A 19,034-nucleotide genomic window follows, 5' to 3' on the forward strand; every position below is an offset into this window, starting at 1 on the left:
TGCCTTGCACAGTGTTTGGCCCATGCTGTAAGCTCAATAAATATCTGTTCAATATACTAATTCACTATTGTTTTCTCCAAAAACTTCTCAATTAACAATTGGTACTCATATCTGTCCTATATATAACAGAATAGTTTCAGAAATCCTGGCTAATGAAGGAAAGAATTGAAACCTCCTCTCTCTTCTAATGTGAGCACTGGCTGACCTGTACCCCACAGTTGAGGGCTCTGTTCGATGCTGTCAGGGTGGGCCAAGGGCAAGCAGAGACTTTTTCCTCCATGTTGTTATTCATGAACCTAAATTTAGGGTAATAATAATGTCACTCCATAATCTCCCTTCATTTTGCCAAGTGAAACAAATCAACTGAGAATCAGCTTACAATATGCAAGTGAAGTTTTTTAACCATGTAAATAGAATGAATTTCAGGAAAACAAATTTCTAAAATTGCAAATAGTGTTCTAAAAATGAAATAAATAAAGCTTCTAAAAGGTAAACAAAGGTAAACAAAAATAGCAGTCATCTCTTTAGAATTATTGAAAGGTCACTCATCTAAACCGTGTAAGTGTCAAGTTCACCTAAACCTAAATTATATGGAACATATAAAGTAACTGTAAGTTAAGCAATGTAAGAAAAATCAATCCAGTAAAAAGAAGTATTTAGAAAATCATATAATTAGGTTGGTATAAGCTCGGAAAAGATAAACAATAAAACCAGTTGCCATTTGTAGGATATATTTAAGATAAAGTAAATAATTTTAATTATGTGATACTGAAATGATTAAACAGTACTGTCTTTTCTAAAGGGTATGGGAATTGATGACAGAGTCTGGTTAAAGGTAGAGGCTTTTATTCTTTTTTTAGCTTTTGTCTTCAAATTTAAGAGTAATCAGTTAACCAGAACAAATGTCTGCTAAGACAAGAACAAAAAAGAAAACTCAATATTATAGAGGCACAAAGAAAAGGCACAAAAATTATTTAAGAAAATAGTGATTTCTTTCATGGATCCCTTTTCCATGAGAAAGATTGTTCATAACATATAGAATATGAAAGATATTCTGAATTATGGCATTAAAGAGCATGGTAACTATTCTTTTAAGAAACAAAGAATGAAAACCAAACAATAACAACAAAGACGATAAAACCTTGATGGAATAAAACAAAAACTCTGTTGTTTTAAAGTTCTGAAAATTGCTGTCCAAGAGAGTCTATGACTCTCCCAACCAAGGTCACATTATATTTCTGTCAATTTAACTTTGATAAGTAAAGGTCCCTGCTTTCTGATTCATCAGAGAAAAAGTCAGATTCAATTTTGCTTGTGATAAATATAGATCTGGAATGTCTGGGCATTTAAGCTATTAAACACTAGACAACTATAGTATTTGGATATTGGATGGGTTTGGCTTATTACACAGAGTGCTTTTACAATCAACAGACCCATAAAACAAATTCCTAAAGCTTCTATAATTGAATTTTGAGTTATTCTCTAGCTTTCATTTTCAAATCAGTTACTTAATAATTTCCTAATGATTTAATTATCATTGCATTTATTTAATGTATTTTAATAAGGTCCAATTATGTGCTGAGCATTGTACTAGATTCTTATTGAAGTAGATTTCAGTAAAGATGAGTCAGTATTTTAAGCCGTGTTTAGATTTAGTGATTATATAAAATTATGTGCACTTAAACTGACAGATTGAAAAATTAAGGTTTACAAATACATATATTTGTAATACATATAATTGCTCAGTTCTCTTCTGTAATATGAAAGAATTAGATCATCACTGGGGTCCTTCTATGTGATTATATATCCTGACTCTTTTAAATTTATTCAGATTGCCTCCATTTCCAGAAATGCCTTGGCATAGAAATCTGCTCATCAATCCTTCCCATTCTTAAAAGCTGACTATAAATCCACATTACTCGTGGAAGCTACTCTAACTAGAAACTCCCTCCCCTACCGAAATGTCACTTAAACTTTAGTTCTGCTTCTGTTGTTGCATATGTTTCTATTATATTGCTTAAGTGCATGCATAGACTCTTTGACTTTGAGGTCAGCATTTTTTCATTAGCTACTACTGTATGAAATGACATTTGGGATTCTTACTAAATTTATACAGAAATTTTTTAATCATGTATGATTTATTTCTATATTTTGCCTCAGACTTTTGCTTCAACTGTAGTTGAACATTACTTCTACATCTACTTTTGAATTTTTAACACAGTATAGTTTCTTTCTGTTTATGTACTTGCATTAATAACTTACTGCATTAATCAATCTTCTGGCACTACCATAGACTGGAATTCTGTCAAATATTAACTAGTCTTTTTATGTTGGTTTCTTTTTTGGGTTTGATTGAAATATTTTCTGAAATGTTATGAAAATGTAAACCTTATCAAGAAACTTAATTTACATGTACACTCATTTCTCTTATACATTTGTGAAAAAGAAAATAATGAGGTAAAATTACCTGCTCTTTGAATGGACCTCATTGTGTATGAACACAGTGATATGCCTAAATCTTCAGATCAGGAACAGTGACTACCATCCCACGGTGTTGGTGATGACCACAGAAAGATGTAGAGAGATCAGTTCTTTTTCCTTCCTCATCTTCCTTCTTTCTTAAAAATTATTTCCTTTTTGTTTAGAGAACTTCCTTCAGTCATGATTTTAGGGTTACTCTGTTGGTGACAAATCCTCTTCACTTTCTTTTATATATGAATGTCTTGATTTCCCCTTTATTATTAAAAAACGTTTTCGCTAAACATAGAATTCTTGCTTGAGAAAACTTGAAAATTACTGCATGATTTTCTTCTGGCCTCCATCATTTCTGATGAGGAATCAAATATCATAATTGTTTTTCCTTAGAGATAAAGTGGCTTCTCTCTCCATTTTCCAGATTTTGTTTTTAGTTTTCACAAGTTTGACTATGATGCATCTCACTGTAGATTTACTTTGGGTTTACTGTTTTTGGAATTCAGTAGTTTAAGCCTGCAGGTTTATATCTTTTGCCAATTTGGGGACATTTTCAGCCACTTTTTCTTCAAGGATGGTTTATCCCTGACCTCTTTCTCCTATTATTTGGAAACTCTGACAATACCAATGTTATACTTTTTGTTACAGTAAAGCAGGTCCCTAAGACTCTGCTCTTTTTTTTTTAAGTCTATTTTCTCTCTGTTGTTCAGATTAGAACATTTCCATTGTTGTCTTTCAATTTACTAATATTATCTCCTGACTCTTCTATTCTGCAATCAAACTCATCCATTGAGTTTTTAATTTAGGTTGGTTTATTCCAGATCTAAAATTTTTATCTTGTCCTTTATAATTTGTATTTCTTTGCTTAAACTCCGTTTATCTGCTAGGAATTTCTATTTTTTTCATTTGTTTCTAGTGTATTTGCAATTACAAGGTGAAGCATTTTTATGATGGCTGCTTTCAAATATTTTTCAGAGAATTTTAACATCTCTTTCATGTGAGTTTTGGCTATGATTGATTGCATCTTTTCATTGAGTTTAAGATCTTCTTTCTGATGTGACAAGAGATTTTCAACTGCAATCTGGACATGCCAGGTTTATGTTATGATACTCCAAATCATATTTAAATGTATTTTAGCTGGCTTCCTCTAACAATGCTTCAGCAAGCGAACAGGGGTAGCCACTTTGTTTTTGCCAACTGGGGGCATAACACCAGATTCCTGACTCAGATGTTTGTAGCACCTTAGATAGTAGGGAGGGGTCCTCATTACTGTTCATCAGTGGTGGGAGTTTTGGCTCTCTACTATGCCTCGATACTTACTTGACTGGAAGAGGCAGCAATGCCTCATTATTGTTCCCCATATGGTATTTACTGACCCTTCAAAAGGATGTCCTCATCACCCCTGGGAAAGAGTGAAAGTCCTGATTCTTCATTAGCCCTCTTTAGCCACCACATCAGTTTGGAGGGTGAAAATGGGCTTCTGCCAGGTTGGGGTAGAAGTCTGTGCTCCAATTTGGTTCTCACTGACACTGTAGTTTCTGTTGAGGAGTGGTGTCATTACTACTTGGGAGAGATTAAAGCCCTTGCTTCCTACTTGACCTTCTATGACACCATCCTGGCAGAGGGCCTGGAGTGCTTCATTATAACCTGAGTGGGGTGAAAATCTAGGCTCCCTGCTTTGCCTTTTCTTGCATGGATGGAAGTTGGCCCACTGTTCTTCTGTACTGTTGGGTTGGAGTGGGGTGGCTATTGTCTAAAAAAGTTCTGCCTTGCTACGTCCCTTTCCAGGACAATTGGCTAAAGAAAGCAGGCTTTGTTGGTGGTGATGGTATTAAATTCATTGATGTTTCTGGGTTGCTGGCTTCTTCAGTTTCAAGGCTGGTATATATGAGGCAAAAAACAAATAAACAACAACAAAAAGAAAATACAAAAAACTCACTGCCATGTCATTTCTTAGATCTCAAGTTTCCTAGCCAGTCTGTCATCTTCTCTATACCCTGAAGAGTGTTCATGTTTGTTTTACACATAATGCCCAGGGCTATTTAGTGCAAAGAATGAAGAACAGCACACATACTCTAGCTTCCCCGAAGCAGAACTTCTTTTACTTACTGCTAATTAGAACAAAGGGACAATTATAAAATTTGTAGTCATTTTTCAGGCACAATAGCATAGGATCTTATAACTACTATTTCTGTTGTAAGTTTTAATTATGCAAAATACAAATTAATATTACATTAAGTCAAAAAATAAAAGTCTGCTGGTACCTGGTGCTCAGAAACAGCCTAATAGTCATCTGATAGAAAGTTTTTCTGTGTGCATGCTTTTCACTTTTATTGTCTATAGACTTTAATTTTCGTTTTGATTTTTTATGAAAAAAAAACACAAAACAAAACACTGAGGTACTCTTGCCACTTTTTGCATCACTTGGGCATTTTACCAGGTTACCAGTACCTCTCAGTGATTACTCACAGCAATTAAGTAATCTTATCCACAACTTTCTTTGGCTCCTCTGATGTACTTTATTTATCTTAGAAGGCCAAAATTAAATTAAAACAACTTTGTACTAGCTTTTACTACATTTGCTTCTCTTGAATTACAATGCCCTCTAGCAATAGACTTCTAACTGCATCTGAGCTCTTCTTCCCATTCTATCCTGGGCAAAACAATCAGAACAATGTCCCTGATGTTCTGCTTTCACTTTACTTCTGTGCAGAAATGTTTGAGGACTTATTATGTTAAAATACATTCAGGCCGGGCAAGGTGACTCATGCCTCTAATTTCAGCACTTCGAGAGGTCAAGGTGGGCAGATTATCTGAGCTCAGGAGTTTGAGATCAGTTTGGCCAACATGATGAAACCTTGTCTGTACAAAAATTACAAAAAATTAGCTGGGCACAGTGGCACACACATGTAGTCCCAGCTACTCGGGAGGCTGAGGCATGAGAATCACTTGAACTTGAGAGGTGGAGGTTGCAGTGAGCAGAAATGCCACTGGATTCCATCCTGGGCTACAGAATGAGACTCTTTCTCCAAAAAATAATAAATAAATAAAATTTAAAAAATAAATTCAAACTATTCAGCCTAATTTAAAAAGACCATATTCTAATTTTACCTCTTGACATGTTCAATCTACTATACAAAATTGTTTTTTCTACAAAAATAGCTGCCTTATGGCTTCAATATTCTGTTGCATGCTTTTGATGACCAGATTTTTCTTTATCAAAGGATTCTCCACCAATTTTTTTTAACTATGTAGATGTGTATTAAATAGTTTAATTCCAACTCTATAGCATAGCATGTTGTGAAAGTTTCTGTATTCACAACTGTTATCCTTTTAAAAGGCAATCACATTTTCTCCTCTCTCGTGTATGTGGCAACAGATAGTTTATGTAAAACAAGCTTATAAGATTTATCCTTCTTGTTACTAAAATAATGACTTATAAAACATATAGTTATTCACTTTGTTTTTTTCAGTCTTGAAAAGCAACATCATTTTGAGTACTATATGTCATTTAATTGTATGGATTTATCAACTTTCATTTTTTATGTTTTCATTATTTTTTTAAAATACCATGTATTACTTCTACCATCATATGTATGCCACTTCAATTATAATTTCTCCACTTGTCCTATTAGGAGGTATTTCTATTTCTCCAGCCCCATAATTTCAGTTGTCCTGGAGAATTTATTTCATCTGGGACTTTGAGAAACCTTGCAGTTTATGCTCTCCAATTTGTGTAATTCTGTGACTGTCATATATAAAAAAATAATGTTTCTCTTTCTGTCTATGATCTTTTGGATCTATCTTCTGCTTCTCTAATTCTCTCTTCCCTGTGTTTAATCAGCTATTAAATGCATCCATTACAGTCTGCATTTTAATTATTTTGCATTTCAGTTTTATAATTTTTCTTTGATTTTTTCCCTAAGTGCCAATTTTCTGCTAAAATTCAAAGCCTTCTTTATAATATATTCAAATATATTTGAGATAGTTATACTTTATTATATACATATGCAATAATCTGTATGTCTTATATAGACATGGTTATAGTTCAGAATGCATGTAACAATGAATCTATATCTCTATGGGTCTGTTTCTACAATGTTTTTTCTCTTGATTTTTTATCACTTTTGATTTCTTTTTCTTTCTTTCTTTCTTTTTTTTTTTTTTCCTGAGATGGAGTCTCCCTCTGTTGCCCAGGCTGGGGTGCAGTGGCGCGATCTCTGCTCACTGCAAGCTCCGCCTCCCAGGTTCACGCCATTCTCCTGAGTAGCTGGGACTACAGGAGCCCAACACCACGCCCGGCTAATTTTTTGTATTTTTAGTGGAGATGGTGTTTCACCGTGTTAGCCAGGATGGTCTCGATCTCCTGACCTCATGATCCGCCCGCCTTGGCCTCCCGAAGTGCTGGGATTATAGGCCACTTTTGATTTCTTTTCTCCTAATGGCCTTGGTTATTTTATTACTGAAACCCAGAAATTGTATAGAATTATTTTGAAATAATAGCAAGAGGAATTTTATTTTTTTTCTTTAGAATAGATTTCTCTGGACCTGTCAGGCATTTGAGAGCATTAGCATTTCTGATTCTTCTTAATCTAACGAAGGGTTAAAGTGATTAGAAATTTGTCTCAGGTCGCTGCAAGAACCTGTCTATTGATGCTATACCTTTAATAATATGGCATTGTCTCAGAGATCTAGCCCAAACCTACTTTTGTCATTCCCAGTCCCATACAATCTCTCTCCCTTTCTCACCCCTACTCTCTTTCTCTGTCTCTCTCTCTCTCTCACACACACACACACACGCACACACACACACACAGACATAAAAGTCCTTTCCATTTTGTATCTTTCTTACTCCTTGAGTCTATTTGCAGGTTATCTGTGCTCAGCTTCTCATCCTCAACAATCTTCTCAGTCACGTTCTGTAGCATTGCCACCTGAACTTAGGGAAAAAGAGACCCAGAAGCCAGATTCACATTTCTGAGGTTTTTCTTCTCTTGAATATTGTTCCCAGATGTCGTCACTCCTTAGGAACCCTACAAGTTCTTCAAACAAAAGTTTTTTATGTTTGATTCTCATTTTCATGTCATTCTTCTTAAGTTGATTGATCTAGATGACCTAGTTAATGATTACGCAAAATGAAAATTCCTAATGTTTTAATTTGTTCTGCTTTTTCCAATGTTTACAGATATTTCTCTATAATATTGTGTGGGTATATATCTTAATGAGTGGACGTTTTTAATTTTAGTTTTAGGGACCACATTTGTAATTATAACTTTATTATTAAACTATTTATTTAGACATTTCTGATTTCTTACTATGCAAAATGATAGACTCTTCTCATCATTTACCTCTTCTCATCTCCCATAATTACTATGAGAAGAGGTATTTACCTCTTCTCATCTCCCATAATTACTATCCAATATCTGATTTTTTTTAGATTGTATATTTTCAGTATTTTCTAATTATCTCTTTAGTATATGAATATTGGTTTATTTTATATATCTAGTTCATATTATATATTTTTACCTTTGACTAAAAAGGATGAAAAACTAAAGTTTGTGCTTATATTTTCACTGATTTTTTTATACTTACTTCACACATTTCCTTAAGTACTAAATTATTTATTATCAAGGCCTGTATTTACACTATGTTTCTGTGATGTCAGAGGAAGCAGGCCACAAAACTGCCTTCATTTCTGATTTGAATTGCAAGTTCAGAGGTCCACATGACCACCACCCTTGGGTCAAAAGTTAACTGGAATGATTTACAGAACGAACTTAAAGCCATTATACTCACCATTATAATTTATTACAGATAAAGGATAAGATTAAAATCAGCCTAAGGGAGGGCAATGGCCAGAGTCCAGGAAGTTTCCAAACATTTCCAGTTGTCCTTTCCCCATGGAGTCATGGACAATGTTACTTTTCTGTCATTGATGTATGACAATATGCACGGAGTATTTTCAACCAGGGATGCTTAGCTAAGCCTTGCTATCCAGAATCTTCATTGGGGTTCAAGCACATAAACGTGATTGACCAACTGTGTGTCAGATCTCTGTCTCAAGCCCCTCTGGAGGTCTATTGACACTCTAAGACTCAAAGCAGCCCTGACCCTAAAACTTGAACATTGTCTATCCACGTGGCCCAAAGCTCCCAGGTTAAAAAAAAAAAAAAAAAAAAATCTTTTATCCTGCATGACATTCCAATGGCTTAGAGATTATCTATCCGAATCAGAGAGTGAATGCCAGACCTTTTTATGGATAAGATTACATTTCTTACTACACGGTTTCCAAAGCATAACCCCAGCATTTTTTTATTTCATACCAAAGTCTGTTAATTTTTAGTCCTTTTGCAGTAGAGTTTCCAATATTTGCTATAGCTTATTTGGCAACATATTATTATCTAATAGTTTCTTTAAGGAAATGTAATTGAAATTATTTTTCCTGAATCTATTTTTTGTTAATTAGTTTTCTTGCCTTATACTCGAATGATACTCTGGCTAGGTATATACTTATTGCATCAGTTTTTAAATTCATATCATAGGCAAGGCTCATTGCTTTCTAGTGTTAAATGTTGACGTAAAAAAATCTGTTTCCTCGTGATAGATGATTTTTCTTTACCTAGTTTCTTAATACATTTTTTTCTTTAAGTTTTGCATCTAGTAAACTTACCAGAACAGATATTAGGGTTAATGATACTTAACCAATGTTTTTCTTGTAATCACTCAATTTGTAGATGTAAGTCTTCTTTCATTATTTAAACATTTTTAAAAATTATATTCAATATTTAAATTTTCTTAAATAGGGGCACCAGCTATATGTCTATTAACTCAATTTTGATTGTCTTTGTCAATTATAGTCTCAAAATTATTTTTTATATTTTGTTTATTTCCATTGTATTTCTTTGAGTCGTATTTTGCTCTCATTTCAGTGTTCTCTACAGCTTCCTGAGTTTATGCATTCGACACTTATTTTTGTCATGTTTTTATTTTAGTACTTCTCTCTTTCTAATATTCCGATAAATAATATCTGAGCTTCTTTTGTTCTTGTTCAATAAAGGAAATTGTTGTATTACATTTTTTGAAAAAAATTTAAATAAATATGTTTGGTCACACTCTTTATCTGTTTCAAAGCAAATTTTGCCACCAGTTTTCCTCCTGTTGCCATTTGTTTTCCTCTACTGCCATTTATTTTTCATTTATCATTATCTTTTTAGGGAACATTTGAATATTATTTGTTATTGAATAATATATATTCTTTCTGGACCAACTATCTTCAGGAGGTTCCTGTCTGTAAAAGGATGAGGATCCTAGTTCAAGATTAACTAGACTTCTTTTCATATCACTGTGTGTGTGTGTTTGTGTGTGTCTATTTGTGTGTTTGTGTGGATGTGTGTTTGTGTTTGTATGTGTGTTTGTGTATGTATTGGTGTATGTGTTGGTGTATGTGTTTGTGTGTGTGTGTTTGCATGTGTGTTTGTGTGTGTTTGTGCATGTTTGTGTGTGTTTCTGTGTATGTGTTTGTGTGTATTTGTGTGTGTGTGTTTGTGTGTGTGTTTGTGTGTGCATGCACACTAGATATTGTTGGCTTTTCAGCCATTCAAGACCAGCCCCATAGGGATGTTACTCACAAGAACTCTTTCCTCTCTCCTCCTCTACTTACTTTCTTCACTTAAAATTATGGATTTTCTGTCCAATTTCACATTGAACTGTGCCTTCCAGTTTCTTTTTAACTTTACGTCGACTTAAGTACACAAAACTTCCTGATACTAGCCCCATTTCCATGTTCTTAATGTTCTCAAAAATGGATTTTTCGTTTTACTCATCAGAAGTTTCAATTCTAGGGAGCTGGTAGTGCTCCACTGTCTTGTGTTCAGCAGTGTATCTTAAATCTTCCCAGTACCCTGGGGGACGTGCCCATAATCCCAACAGTAAATTGTTTCTATTTTAACTTTATAATGAGATGAGTTGTCAAGAATGCACACAACAATTTAACAATAAAAATATAGCGCATGCCCGTAACTCCAAGAGTTTCCCCATATCTCCTTGCTGTCACTGCAGTCCTTTTCACTTAACTCCAGGTCCAGCAGAAATGCTAATCTGCTTTCTGTCGTTATAGATTTATTTGGACCATTTTAGAATTTAGAATGTGTCAGTAGTAGATTTTATCCTAAGGATATCTTAAACCTACCAACCAATCTACCACTTGCATTCTCATTTGTCTGAACTCAAAGTGCTTCACACAATGAATGAGTTCTAAGAATTATCCAGTTTACAGTCCCCTGGTATCTATTTGTTCTTTGTTCAACCTCATGGATTTTCACCTTATGGTTGCAAAATGGACTATCATTATCCTTAGCATCCTTTCTTAAAGAGCTTCTTATTCTTTTTCACTAAGTAACTCCCTTCTTCTCTGTTATACTATCTAGTTAATTCTAGTACCTTAGCTTTCTTAAACTCTGACCTGTACTTTTTTGACTCATGAAAACTTCCACATTCTACTTTGGTTTTTCCTTCCAGTGGAGCATATGCGAATGTGCCCCTAGGCAGAAAGTATGATCAATTATAAAGCTCTCCTCATTTTTTCTTTTCTAAAGGATCGTAGATTATGCCCAACAGTTGTCAAAAATCTGTAAACACCTGTATCATTTTTTTTTCTGCTTTCTAGTTGTCTATGTGGTGAGGCAAGTTACCCAGTCATAACTGGAAAGAAAAGCATGCCTTATATTTGTAAGCATAAATTAAGTAGTTGAATACTTAAATGTGAAACAATGTTTACAAAATCATTAGCAAATCTAAAATAAAATTAAATGTGGGAAATTTTTATATGAGTATGCATTTGATATGGTTTAACTCTGTGTCCTTACCCAAATCTCATGTTGAATTGTGATGCTAAGTGTTGGAAGTGGGCCCTGGTGGGAGGTTATTGGATCATAGGGATGGTTTCTAATGGTTAGCACCATCCCCTTAGTACTGTTTCATGATAGAGTTCTCACGAGATCTGGTTGTTTAAAAGTGTATAGCACCTCCCCCTTCACTCTCTTCCTCCTGCTCCAGCCATGTAGGAGGTTCAGGCTTCCGCTTTGCCCTCCGTCATGATTGTAAGTTTCCTGAGGCTATCCCCAGCCAAGCTTCCTGTAAACTCACATAATCTTTGAGCCAATTAAGCCTCTTTTCTTTATAAATTACCTAATCTCAGGTAATTTTTATAGCAATATGAGAAAGGACTGATACAGCATTCAATAACCTGTTAGCTTGTGACAAACAGATTGTATGTTTTACTGTTTACTACCTTATAAATTAATTTGCATGAGGAGGACTCAAGAAATACTTATTGGTACAAAATAAAAATAATAGACCTTAATGACACAAATATCAAAAATACTATTTATTTATGCAATAAAATTTTATTGGTAATTGGCTAAAATATGTCAGTTTATATCTTCTTATATTCTGCCTCATCTTAATTGACTACACATGACTAACTTTGCTTTTGTAAAAGAAATTTGAAAACTTTACAATCAAACATGTAGTGTGTTTTCTTGAATAAGAGCTCAAATTTTAGCTTGTTTAAACATTTTAAGAATTTTTTAAAAATTTGTACTGCCAAATGTAAAAAAGCTATGACTATATGAGTATACAGCTTCTTTACTAAAAAATTTTAGAGGAAGCCGAGGTGGGCAGATCACAAGGTCAGGAGATGGAGACCATCCTGGCTAACACAGTGAAACCCCGTCTTTACTAAAAATACAAAAAATTATCCGGGCTTGGTGGCAGGTGCCTGTAGTCCCAGCTACTCGGGAGGCTGAGGCAGGAGAATGGTGTGAACCAGGGAGGCGGAGCTTGCAGTGAGCCGAGATCGCGCCACTGCACTGCAGCCTGGGCGACAGAGCGAAACTCTGTCTCAAAAAAAAAAAAAAAAAAAAAAAGAAAAAATTATAGAAAGACAAAGAAGTTTGAATACACCCAAAGCAAAGTGAATCTTTATTTTTCTCTAGCTCACATGAAAGGATATTGAATCTTGGTGTGCTGAAATTACAGCATCTTTTGCTTTCCAAATTAATTAGGCTTTTAATGATTTCTTTTGAACAACTTTGTTGTTGCACAAAGGTTTCACTAATATGCTGCCTCAAATTCCTTCTTGTCTCCAAATATTATTTTCTGATATAGATGTTTTTAATGTAGGTTTCTTTATTTACTTCATTTGTATACTTAGTTCTCCCATGAGAAAGTCTCTGTCAACTTAAAAAGCATTTGTTCTGTTTCACAAAAGTAGTGTTTAATGCAACTCATGTTGACAGTTTTATAACACTAACCGAGCAGAAATAAAGCTAATTTAGTATGGTTACATTTAATTTGGAGTAAGTACTCAAGATTGATTCCAAACCTGTTGTAACAGGTGCTTAAAAAATAAAAAATAAAAATTTAAAAAGCACAAGCAGCACTAAAACAAAAACTAAAATTACCTTTTAGCTTCAGGTTATTTCCAAGGAAAACATTAGATTGAGGATTTTTATAGTAAAGTTAATTTTGTGCCACAAACATACATCATGAAACAAAGGGAATTGCACTGAGATAACATTATCATAAAACCATAAATGCTGACAAAGCACTCTGAGGTATCTTATATCCATGGGTGTAAATGCTAGTTTGTTAAAACTGACAAAAAGAATTAAAGACAACTTTACATGATAAATGAATAAATGAAATGCTAAATTAATGGAAATACTGCATTGTTTAAATGTCAACGTGTGTTGTTGAATTCAATGTCCTCATACTGTTCTGTATTTCACGCTGATAGAATGGTATTTGCTGAAATAACCTTCAGATTTGTGGAAAGGTTCAAAAATATTAAATTATCTTTTCAATGCATTAGATATAAAATTCCCAGAACACTGTCCTGCTAGGGCAGATATTTCAACTCAGAGCCAAGTACTAAAATTTCTCATCTAATGAAAGATCTTGTTTTATTCTTAGAAGCTCAGTTCATAAGTATCTTTTTTTAGTTAATTGAAATTTTTATTCATATAACTGAAGAAGTAATATATGGGAGACAATATATTCGTCTCGTATGTCAAACATGTGGTTGCTTATGACAGTGCTACTAATAATTGGCTTATAATTATGTAATTATTAAAATAAATTATCAATAGTTCACCCATGTTAGCATTACATATCTAGCAATCCTGTAACATATAAAATACACAGGACCTACGTAGTAGATTTTAAAGGCCCACTCACATAGAAAGAGAGCATAAACCACAGGTTTTTATGAGATTCAAAATCAACATTGAGAAGTAAAAACATGTGGATCAAAATAGCTATAAACAGATGTGAGATTGTGGCTGCCCATACATAATAGTAGTTTTACAAGGAAACACTTATTCTACATTAAAAAAAAATTATAAAGAAGAAAGTTACTGAGCTAATAACTTCATGTTTCAAAGCAAAGAGGATTACTTCATAGTGAGAAATATGAAAAAGAGAAGGACATAACATGAAACCAAGTACTTTGTTAGAAAACAACATAAAATATAAATGTGGCAAAATGGAAAAGATAAACTACGAAATCAGGAGAAAACAGAATAATAAAAACCTATGAAAATCACCCTTTCTATGTTCTACATTTCAACAGTTTAAATCATCTTGCTTCCACTGCTCCAAGATTTTTTATTATTTACAATGTGATAGAAAAGTAATTATTCCCTATTGTTTTATTAAGTAGCTGGACATCCTTTTGTACACCCTATTTGTCCTCTCTCTTTCTCATCTCTTACACCTTCTGAGAGACATGATTGACTCATCAGAGTGAAGATTTTCAGAAGAGCTAAACAAATGTAACTCAGCCCCTTCCTTCCATCCCTCTCATTCCCTCCCCTCATTTTCTCCCTTTTAAGATCTACCAGTCTGCAGAGATTAGTGCTTTGGGCTACCATTGGCCAGACAAGAAAACGTACTGATAAAGGAAAAATTCCTGGGAAAATTGATCTACATTTGATGGATGTGAGGCCATTGCTATTTTATCTTTGTGTCTTTGTGTGTAAACCCTTTACTTTAAAGTAGGAAGCATCAGAGGCTTGATTCTTTCTGTTATTGTTTTTGAGACAGAGTTGTGTTTTTTGTTTGTGTGTTTGTTTGTTTGCTTGCTCTGTTGCCCAGGCTGGAGTGAAATGGCATGATCTCAGTTCACTGCAGCCTCTGCCTCCTGGATTCAAGCGATTCTCCAGCCTCAACCTCCCAAGTAACTGGGATTACAGGTGCCCTCTACCACGCCTGGCTAATTTTTGTATTTTTAGTAGAGATGAGGTTTCACCATGTTGGCCAGGCTGGTCTCATGCTCTTGACCTCAGGTGATTCACCTGCCTTGGCCTCCCAAAGTGCTAGGATTACAGCCGTGAGCCACCATGCCCGGCCCAGAGGTTTCATCTTGACTGATACAAATTTCTGTCCAAACTACACCCATTCTAGTGTGAGACAGCCAAGGCTACAACTGCAGAAAGAACCCCAACTCTTCTATAGCTCTTAGGATTTTTCTAGCTGAATTCAACAAAACACAAAATGATGTGGGACAAATTTTCAATTTTAATTTCTTGGAATATTAACTCAAAAGAGCAAAAGTATTAAATGTAAACTTTAATTTCTTTAGATTTTGAGTTGCAAAGCAATCTAGATGTAGGATACTAACTCCCTCCATAAGAAACTTATAGTGGGAGAAGATAGGTAATCAAATGTAGGGAATCTAATTATTGGCAACATTTTTAGAGTAGCTTTACATCATTTTTAATTTTATTTCAAAATCTCTAGTTGGCTATGTTGAACGATGAGGCTGTTAATAATTTGAGATCAGAATTTTAGTTGGTGGTGACTTCTGAGTGTTAATACAAAACACCTATAGAATATAATACAATAAATATACCACTATAACTCATTGCAGAGTTTTCTACTCAAAACCAGTCTTGTCCAGAGTTTCATGTTATATTATGCTCCTCTTCAGATTTCTTCCTGTGAAATAACCCCTTTTGGTTTAGAGCATGGAGCTATAGTATTAGGGAAATATAATGAAAAATATAATATTCTCCCAGTCATGAAAACCTCTCCACAAAGTAGAGAAGAAAAAGTTTTATAATTGAATAAACATTAAGCCTGAATGTGATGCTTATTACAAAAAATTTGCTAAGAGATTTCAAGAACAGAGAGAAACCTCACCCTTTTCTATAGCCGAGTAGAACAACCCATTACACATGTTTTCAAGATAGACAATAAATAGTCATCAAGTAAGATGACTTGACGGCACCATTTGTCGTCCCTCATACTTCGTCCTATGAAATATGAAGTATGAAGATGACATTGGGGCAATCATCTGGGTTAACTAATTGACTGAATCTATAGGGAAACAAAACTTCTCAAATCTTTGGGACAGGAGATAGTTTTACAATCTAGGGCAAGCTGCTCATGGAAGTTAGTCTCCTACCCTTTCACAGAAACTGGAAGATGGGTGTGCTATCTCCTTCAACATTTAAATGTTAAAGAGAAAAACATTCCTAGGTCACAAAGCTGACAAAAGGCCCTTCTTGTCTTCTACAGGATTTATATCCATACATACATTTTAAAGAGATGAAAAAGTCTTACAAGTTTTCTAAGGTAAATGCTATGGAGAAAAAGAAGGTGAGAAGAATCACTCTCTTATCTTTTATAGGGAGAAGTAGCCATTTATTCTTAATAGGTATTTATTTTATACTTGTCCAGTAATTTTCTTCTGTATAATTCTTTCCAACTCTTAAACAATCATTCCCTAAGATAATTGCTGTAATGTAGGGACAGTCACAACTCAAATCCTTTTGTAGGTATTTTGTTCCACAGATTTTTACTTTTGGGGTTAGATTTTAAATCTTGTAATACTTGTGGTAATTGCCTCTCACTGGGTCAGAAAACATAATATGTGACAGTGGTTCCAGGAGGCTCAACAAAACAGCAAGCAAGCATTAGTTGGTGTGCAGGAGCAACGTCAAGGTAAGAGCAGTACCTCACTGATAAACTGATATTCTGCTGTGAGGGATAGCTTACTCTTAGTTGGCAAGACTAATTTTTTAAGCATAACAGATAAAGAATATAACAAGATGGGATCTATTTGGAGGAAATGCTTTGTCACCATATCTGACATTTCCTTTCACTTACATGTCTCTATTGAGTCCTCTCTCATTACCTCCTAGAGAGGAAGTAACGTATTCAATTGTAAAGTGTTAGAATTCAACACTCTGAATCCTGTGAGCATACATGATTCATCTCTTTCCTCATTTTCACTCAGATAAAACTGCTTCCGGGAACTGTGTGCTTCTGTCTGTTCTTGGCTGAGTGATAAGGTACACTTAGCTATAGAGTATCTACCCTCACTCCCAAAACAATTGTAGTCTAATGACTGTCTTGTAAATCTACCTAATCCTTGGGTTCACTATTAGAAAACTCATTGAATTAAGCAACCACACTCAACCAAGCTTTTGCTGCTAAAAATGCAGATATTTTTATCTGTATCTGCTTAACCACTACATTTCCCTCAGTTGCTTTTGACTTCAAAGAAGAAAGAAAAGAAAAACAGTGCATTTCTAACACACCAATAAATAATAGTATTAGTAGGTACCAGAATAGGCATAATGTAACTTGATTTCATATAAATCCATTAAACATTTATAGTGGTCTCTATTTTGCAAATGAGAAAACAAAGTTTCAAAAAGCATAAGAAAATTATCTGAGGCTTTGTATCTCATAAATGCTTTTCTGACTCCAAAGACCATGATTTTTTAAATGTCACTATTATTTGAGCCATATTTCAAGGAATGCTTTATTTCCTAATAACTCCTCAACAAGTAGAATTTTCTATTTCTTTTTTGAAGCTGCATAGTTCTTAACTTCCTTTTTAGTACTATCTATACCATTATGACTTTTGCTTAAGTAACTTGTTCAGTCATGAGATTCTGTAAACCACCACCTTTTCTGAAACTCCAACAGTGGTCAACTATAGTAACTTGCATAATGCTATACACCTGGTAGGTGGAGAAAAACATGGTCATAAAATTAAATTCTTCTAAATCAAGACTAAGTCAGTCAGAATGCAACAAAGCTTAACTGTCAGACCAAGAGCTGTGCTAACCTCCTTAATGATTATCAAGTGGTGTAGAGTAAAACCTCTTACAGCATGATTGAAAATTCACCAATCTAAGGAGACACATAACAGTGTCATAAAGTTATATCTTATCAATTTGAAATTTTTTTCTATAATATTTGGAGGCACATACTGAAATTTGAGATTTGTTTCATCAAACAGTCAATGTTCTGAAATACTATATAATTTGATGGAAATAGATAAGACAAATGAAACTGATGAGGGGGTATATATGATTTCTGAAATAGCATATGGTATAGAAAACCAACACTACCTTTTTATGTGAGTCATAAAGGCCTGAATATCTCTGATGCCATGGGCATTGGCATTTTACTTACTCAAGATGGGGAATAAAAGAAATTATCATTCTTGTGCATGAACCTCACGTGGAGTGTTATGATAGACATTTTAAGTACTTTAACTTCTTTGGTAATCTCAACAAACTTGAGACTTATCAACATGACAGATAAACACTGCCTCACTTACAGATGAGGAAATTGAAGGGAAAAAGAAATATAGTAATTTTTCAATCTTTATATGCTATTGAATGGCTAAGCCCAAATGAAAGCCAAGTCTGACTTAAACTTGAGAATTTTTTAATTGCAGATTATATCAAAAATATTGCATTCACTTATTCATTCTGGTAAATAAGACAAATTCGGGTCCTGTTATGATGGAACTCAAAGTTTAAATATTTTTAAAATAAATACTTAATTTAAAAGTTATTTTATAAACAACCATATACTGACAATTATGAAGAGTATTTAAACGTAGAACTTATGAGAGCATACAATCCAGTGTACTAAGGAAGTTCTCATTTAAATTGATGTAAGAAAATTAGAGTCCACAAGATGAAATTAAACAATTGGGAAAAAGATAAAGACAGCATTCCCAGAAAAGGAAAATTATATGTGATTGTCCAGAAATAGGAGGGAGTTTGGTAAGTTATTTTAATGGAGGGTCTGCCATGCTAGAGAATAGGAAGAGAAAAAACAATCCTTGAGTCTCTGTGGTTTTAAATGAAGGATATTTCTTTCTCACACTCTACATATATTGGTGTGTCCTCCATCCTCTAGATCGTTAGTAATAAAAGTGACAAATTTTGTATTCCGTGGTTTTTTAAAAAATGTTGCCTGAAAGTGACAAGGATCTCATTTGATAGTACAAAGAAAGGTACGTGGCCATACCTAATTTATGAGAACAAAGAAGTATAACTCTAAAATGTGCTGTGAAAGAATACTCACAAAGTAAATAAATGGGAATGCATGACTAGGGGAAAGAATAACTTCAAGTGAAGCTGGAGTTTTAGTAGCGGAACAGGCTACCCTTTGCTTTGTAGATACTGGCTTACCTCAGATATATTGCATGTTTCCTTCCAGATCGCCACAACAAAGAAAATATGGCAACA

This window comes from Mandrillus leucophaeus, unplaced genomic scaffold, assembly GCF_000951045.1.
Source record: "Mandrillus leucophaeus isolate KB7577 unplaced genomic scaffold, Mleu.le_1.0 Scaffold81, whole genome shotgun sequence".
Classification (NCBI taxonomy): domain Eukaryota; kingdom Metazoa; phylum Chordata; class Mammalia; order Primates; family Cercopithecidae; genus Mandrillus; species Mandrillus leucophaeus.